This window comes from Anolis carolinensis, chromosome 4 (genome assembly GCF_035594765.1).
Source record: "Anolis carolinensis isolate JA03-04 chromosome 4, rAnoCar3.1.pri, whole genome shotgun sequence".
In the NCBI taxonomy this organism is placed as follows: Eukaryota; Metazoa; Chordata; class Lepidosauria; order Squamata; family Dactyloidae; genus Anolis; species Anolis carolinensis.
The window spans coordinates 243,030,217-243,037,931 of NC_085844.1; positions in this window are offsets into that span (position 1 = coordinate 243,030,217).

Consider the following 7,715-nt stretch of genomic DNA (forward strand, 5'->3'; position numbering starts at 1 on the left):
TGGCAGACGAAGAGGAAAACATGGGATTTCTGCCGTTTCAGCCAGAGCCGGGGCCTATCCACCTGGAGGATGTTTGCCCTCAAGAATCTAGCCAAACAGGCCTTGGGCAGAATTCCCCCCCCCCGTTTTCCCGGAGGGACAATTATAATAGAGATAGAGGAGTCAGAGAGGCTAATCGCCGGAGCCTGAGAATCGCTGCCAAACAACTAGCTGATTAGGTCTGCTTCCCTTGGGAAATTCTAAGGAGTCATGCATCTGGACAGAGTTGGGTTTCGCTTCTCGTTCTCTAGGGAAAGTGTTCTGTTGGCGGGAAAACGAGACCCAATATAGGTGCTGGTCGCAAGGGGAACTTTGCGGAGTCAATTGATCAGCTTGAGGAGAGAGATCGTGTGTGGACTTCGTACCCCAGTTCCTTGCTTTCCGGATCAAGTTTCAAGCCTGCCTTGTTTCACGTTTTGCCACGGACCTTGTTCATGCTTCATGTTTGCCTCGTTTCAAGTCTTTGATCTAGCCAAGAATCAAGTTTATTTTCCAGCCTTGTTGTCAAGCTACATTGGACTTTAAAGACTCTGTCATTTCCCCACACTTTGCTTGGCAAAGTGTGTGTTTCGGTCAAGTGGATTATAAATTTGAACTCTAATATCTTATATTGGACAATACATTTCTGGACTATATTTGACCTCATCTGAAAGGTCTGCTTCTGAACTATATTCTTCACTTGTTTTTATTGACTTTATATATTTCTATAATAAAGATATTAGATAGATTCTGGTCTCTGCGCATGGTTATTGGTGCTCTGCAGCCTGGGTCCTGACAGTGTCAACTGGAAGGTGGCAAGTTCAAAGCTCAAGTCGGATTGACCACCTGTCTGCCAATAGCCTAGTTTACTGTCCACCTAAGCAGTTTAAAAACAGCTGCAGCTGTGAGTACAGAAATTAGGGACCACTTAAGCGGGGAGGATAATTTAATTTACGACACCATAAAACTGCCAGTGATCAAAGAGCAAGGAGGAAATCTACACTATGCTCAAAAAAGGACTTGGCATCATAGTGGATGAAGCGACAGCTCCCCCTGTGACCAGAATCGAGCATAACCTCCAGAAGTCAACATTGGAAAATGTTGAATTACCTCTATCTGTCTGTACGTGCTGTATGTTTAAAAAACAGCATTGAATGTTTACCATGTATATGTACATTGTGATCCGTTCCGAGTCCTCTTCGAGGTGAGAAGGGCGGAATATAAATACTGTAAATAAAGTAAATAAAATAATTGTCAAAAGAACATTAATAGCAGAGGCAGATCCTGCTGGAGCCTGAACCCTTGCCCAGGGTGCCATGTGCCAGCACCAGGACTGTCCCCATCACACATTTTTTATTTATGAATTTTTGACAGAGCATTGAGTATGAGTTGTTGCAGCCATGTTCAAGTAGTGAAAAGTACTTAAAAAAAAAGAAAGTACAAGATATTTCCCATTGGCCTGGTTTGCCAATTTACAGCTTCCCCAACCAGGCACATTCTACCATTGGTCAATTTTGGCATTACTTAACCAGGCCTCATTCCTTTTATTTCCTTCCTTTTGATATTTCTTTCCTTCTCTCTCTAATGTTATTCTTTTAACTTAGATCACACAGAGTCTACACCCCTTTGAATTGTGAAGTGTCCAGGAAGCTAAGGCACTTTTAATTTGCTAACGAACACAAGCTGCTAAGAATCAAGAGGCCTAATACCAACCAGACTGCTAAGCTGCTAGTTACAGTCAAAACATTTCACCACCTTTTTGAAGTTTAATTAATTTTTAAATATCATGCTTGGGATTTGCATGTTGAACTAACTGAAAAAGCTCAGCCCATTTGTTCTCATTTTGCTCAAGGAATGAAATTAAGATTATATAGTATGATTACTGCAAATAGTATTTTCAGTCACTTCTTTTCAAAAGGAGAACTGACTCAGTTTTATTACTAAAACCCAACTTCTGGGATAGCAATAGCACCTGGTGCATGCAGCACCAGGCTTTAGGCAAAAACAATTTAATTTTTAATGTGGTTGGATTTTAACACTCAAATGGCAAGAATGGGTTTGCATAAGGAGAAAGGACAGAATGACAATACACTTGGCTCTCCACATTTGCAGGGTTGACTTTTGAGATTTGATTATTTATGGACTTGATTAAAATTTACTCTCCAGTGTAACTATATGTTCAATTTTACAGGAATTTGGCCATAAGAGTCAGACTGGAAGACCTGAAATGTTCTAGAGCAAACACCAATAAGGTAAAGAAACAATACTGTAGAAAGAGAGGAAAAGAAATCTCATGTGCAATTCTGTAGTCAACATCTAGCCATTTATTTGCAATTTTCAGTGCTGTGGGGCTCCTGCACTCCTAACCCCAGTGAACTTGGGAGGGCTGACTTTACAATGGACCCTTTTGTTATTGAGCCACGATACCCCCCCCTCCCCAAAGATTTATAGTTCATCAAGAGAATGCAAACAAATATATGATTTTCTAAAAGTTAAATAACTTTTTTCGGAGGTCCAGAGTTGCAAAATTCCAAGTTGCCAGAGTTTCCAAAAAGGACCTAGCAGCAACTGTATCCTACAAACTATCAATTCTAATCTTTCAATAAAATGTATCAATTTTTGTATAACTAACATCTTTTATATACTGTGTACTATGTCGATTCCTTATATTAAGTGTATAAAACTGTTTCTAATGTATCAAAATGTAACCAGAAGGCAGCCACCTCTCGATGACTCAGTTTGTATAATCTCTTGGCAAAAGGGACCATAGATAGGGTTCTTCCAGCCATTTACCAAACCAGGTAACTATCAGAACCATTGTGTATATATGTGTAGATACTGATAGATGTTACTCCTTACTATCAAAATAAACTTAGGATGCTTATTTATTTATTTACAGCATTTATATTCCGCCCTTCTCACCCTGAAGGGGACTCAGGGCAGATCACATTGCACACATAAAGGCAAACATTCAATGCCATAACATAGAACAGAGACAGAGACAAGACGCAGGCATGGGCTGGCCTCGAACTCATGACCTCTTGGTCAGAGTGATTTGTTGCAGCTGGCTTGCTTTCCAGCCTGCGCCACAGCCCGGCCCATTTTTGTCCATTTAACCTGAGGCTAGGAGTCTGCCACTCCCGTGGAAGAGGGGTTTAGCAGATGTGCATTCATTCACTTCTTATGCTGGCAGCCAAGTCCTCAATCTTTGTCTTTTGGGTCTTGCACCTTTGTCTCACATGGAACTGGGCATGAGTTAGAGACTCATCAGCATATCTACACCATTATTTTCTTATGGATCGTGCCTTCCGGGGGCGGGGGGCGTTTCTGCAGTGGATTGGTTCCTTGAGGAGACCAATGCCCAGCTGCCATTCTTCCTGCCACGGAAATCCCCCCTGTAGCATATGATGTCAAGGGAACCCTGAGCCAATCCCGGTGCAGATTCTAACCTGCCTCCTTTCCAGCCAATCAGGGGAGGGAGAAGGAAGTCTGACTAGCTGTCAGAACTGTATAAGACGCCCTGCATTTCTCTGTATGTTTATGCTTATACCTTTCGAATGAAACTGCTTTTACCTGCATCTTTTTTGGCTGGAGCCCCTGACAGCGCACCAGGTTAAACCCTTGTGCCAGCAGGCCTGCTGACTTGAAGATTGGGTTGCTGACCTGAAGGTTGCCGGTTTGAATCCAGGGGGAGCATGGATGAGCTCCCTCTGTCAGCCCCAGCTCCCCATGAGGAGACATGAGAGACGCCTCCCACAAGGATTGTAAAACATCAAAACATCTGGGCATCCCATGTGCAACACCCTTGCGGACGGCCAATTCTCTCAAACCATAAGCGACTTTCAGTTTCTCAAGTCACTCCTGACACAAAAAAAATCCTTTTTGGCTGAATCCTAATAAACCTCTGTAGCTTGTCTTCAGCCTTATGATCTCATTTTTCTGTCTCAGCCAATCTGGTTTAGTGTACACTCACTGGGCACAGACCATTTAACCACTGTAATTGTGACACATGGAAACCACTGGGGTTTGGTTCCAACACCCTGAAATCCATGGATGCCCAAGTCCCATTATATGCAGTGGTGTAATCAAATGGGACCCCTTATATAAAATGTCAAAGTCAAGGTTTGTTTTTTGGACATTTAAAAAAATCAAGCTGAAATTAGTTGAATCTGTGGTACAGAATCCAAAGATATGCTGGACTGACTCTTTCCAGAATTTAACTAGTGTTCCTTCTCTACCTTTATGACAATTTCAAAACTGGAAAATATAAATGGCAGAACAAGCAACACACAACTTTACACAGTGCCTCATGCAGTTTCACACGCTTCTTCCATGTTAATTTATGCCTCAAGGTAGAAACAGAATCCTTTGTTGTTGTTTCACAAGACAGAGATGTTTCACCTTCAGGGCAATAGCTGTTGCATTCAGGATTCCTGGGAAGGGTGCGGGAAGCCCATTCTGTTTCACTGCTAGAGTTGTTATGTGGGTACCAAGATTAACTGCATTCTTTTAGCTCAGAGAATGCTTAGCTGCCAGAACAGAGATTAGAAAAGGGTCAGAGTTCTGCCATAACCAAAAGCAGTAAACCAGGATCTGAGCTTTTTCCCACTGCAGGTTGTGTGGGGTTCATGAAAGGTTCTCCATAAAACAAACAACAAAAATAGCACAAGACTAGAACCTACACTAGATCTCTTCTAACATGCCAGTTTGGGTGTGGAAGGGATTTTATTTTTAAAATAGGATATTCAGCTATTTGAGCGGCCACATTTGGCCTAAAAAATTGGTACAGAGAATCCACAGGGTTTCTATGCCCACTGTGCCATCTGCTCCTTCCCCTGATCATGTGAATAATTTTTCCCAAAATCAAAACGGAGGCTTTTGAATGTAGGCAATGGAAAACCAGAGCCAGCTGATGTTTCAAAATGATATCCTAAGATGATTATGACTATTATTAAAATAGTTCTACCCCATCCTAATATCACAGATCTCAGTGCAGATAACAAATATAGTGGACCCTTGGTATCCACTGGTGTGTGGTTTTACGACTCCCTGTAAATACTGAAATACATTATATAAAGTTCCTATATATAAATTGGCATATAAATTGGTGTTCCATTTCTAAAATGGCAAAACCAAGGTTTGTTTTTGGGTTTTGGGGGGAATAGTTTAAAACCATGTATCACTGAATCCCTTAATACATAATCTGTGGACACAGAAGGCAGACTGTAACATTACAAAACAAGTTAAAGTAATTAAAGCAATAAAAATCATGGACAAAATCCTGCTGGGGACTTGCATCTTTGTAAGTAGATTTGCAAAGCTAAGATTTACATAATTGAAGTTGATAATTCTTATATCTATACTTAATTAGAAGCTGTTGTTACATTAATACTGTACACAAGAGGAGTCAACAAAGTGAACAATATGCATCTCTCCCATGGGCATTGGGACACCAGCTAGACCCTCTGGTGTGCCGGGCTTTAGCACAGGGCCAGGCTTTAGCACAGCAGGTTAACCACCAGCTGCAATAAATCTTGCCAATCAAAAGGTTGGTAGTTTGAAACCTGGATCAGGGGTAAGGGCTCGACCTTTGGCCCAGCTCACTGCCCACTTAGCAGATCGAAAACAGCGGTGAGTAGATAAATAGGTACTGCTTAAGCAAGGAGGGATTTTAATGGCACCATAAGGAATTACCAGAAAAATGCCAGCGATCAAAAAAAGAGGGAGTCTGTGAGCACAGGGTTCTTCTGACATGAAAGATGGACCGATTGCACCCCCACCCCCACTGAACAGAATTGAGCACAACTTTCAGTACACCAAAGATGGGGGAGATAGATAGATAGATAAAAATAAATAATTTTCAGTATTAATATTCTGCCCTTTTCACCCCAAAGGGGACTCAGGGTAGATCACAGAACACATATGCGCAAAACACTCAATGCCATTATGCACAGGTAGGACAATACAGATAGAGGTATATAGGCATATATTACTATTCATTAAGAGTGTTCTTAATGACTCTGTTACATAGCTATGTACCTATAGTCCAGATTATTTGAAAAGCCATACCTCCCTTTGTGAGTCTGTTAGAACTCTACAATAATTTGAAGAGATTCTTACCTCTGTCCCACCACTTATTGAGACTCCTTTGGTGGCAACAAAGCAGAGGACCTTCTCAGTGGCTGCTCCCAAATTTTAGAAATCTCTTTCTACAAAGATTTGCATATAGTTTTTTAAATGTATTTTAAATATTTAATGTTTTAACTTCATAAATTGGCTGTTTACTAAATTTTACATTTACACTTTCATTCAGGCTCTTGTATTGTTTTTAGTTTAAAATGTTAGCAATTTGCGTTCCATTAGGACAATGGCAAGATATAAATGAATTACAGTAACAAATATAAAGTTATGTCAGATAAATCACAATAAAAGATTCTGGCCAATCTAAATACACCAAAACAACATTAACCATATCAGTAATATCATAATAATGAAATAAAACAGATTAAAGGTTTTAAAATGAAATACATCAGTATTTCAGGTGAATTAGAAGCACGAAGGATGAATAGCTGCATTTTCACTTGACACCTAAATGAGATCAGTGTTGCTCCCAGACCTCTAAAGAGATGACATTCCATAATTAAAGTGCTATAGCCAAGAAGTCCCTCTCCCAAAGCCCAACACCGTTTATTAATGGACAAGTATACACAAAAAGGACAGCTGAAATATTGCTCTTACTAGGTATGTTTTCAAATGTTGGAATTTTTAAACATGTTTGTTAATTGCTGTTATATTGGTTCTTGTATTTTGTTTTATGTATATGTATTGAATGTTTTTATGATGTGAAAACCGCTCTGAGTCCTTATCAGAGATAGAGCGGTATATAAATAAAGTTTTGTTGTTGTTGTTAACTGGGTTCATCAAAGGGTTGAGGGAGGTTAAAGAATCCCTGGAGAGAATAACTACACTGGCCATTGTATAATAAAAGATTTTCGCAAGTAGAGAAGGTCCAGATTTTATATATTTTCCATCATGAGATTTAAGTCACCTTAGATTTCCATTAATGAAGTGGTGGTGGAATCTGAAGCATTACTACATTACAGGTGCTCTGGAGTCAGTATGCTATAGTGCTTTGAGTAATGGACTAACTCTAGATGTCCACAATATGATTCTCTGCTCAGCCACTGAAACCCACTAAATAACCGTAAGCAGGTCACACACTCACAACCAAAAGGAAAGTAATAGCAAACTCCCTCTGAAAAAATATCGCCAAGAAAACTTGAGGACAGGCTCACTTCAATGTATACTAGAAATGTCCTGAAAGACTGCAATACACACAATGGCACTCAGAAAGGAGTAACGGGGGAAAGGGGTATGCTTGGAAAGATCTTGTTTCCTTTCTCTGGACACTTCTATCCCACACTCCAAGGTTTAAATTGTATCAACCCTGAGGAAAGCAAATTTTATTCCCTCCTGTTGGTGAATTTTAAGAAAATCCAAGTCCTAGCGGCTGAAAGTGACTGCGAATCAAAACGGCTCGGGGTGGGCTGGACACACTGATGTATTTTTCCGCCTCCTCTAAGATAAGACTGCCCTGCCCAATATTAAGTGAGATTGGCAAATGTTAATCATTCAACTGACACTTGAATGTAAGATACAGCTTGCTATACTGCTGTAAACTAGTAAGGGATTAGCAG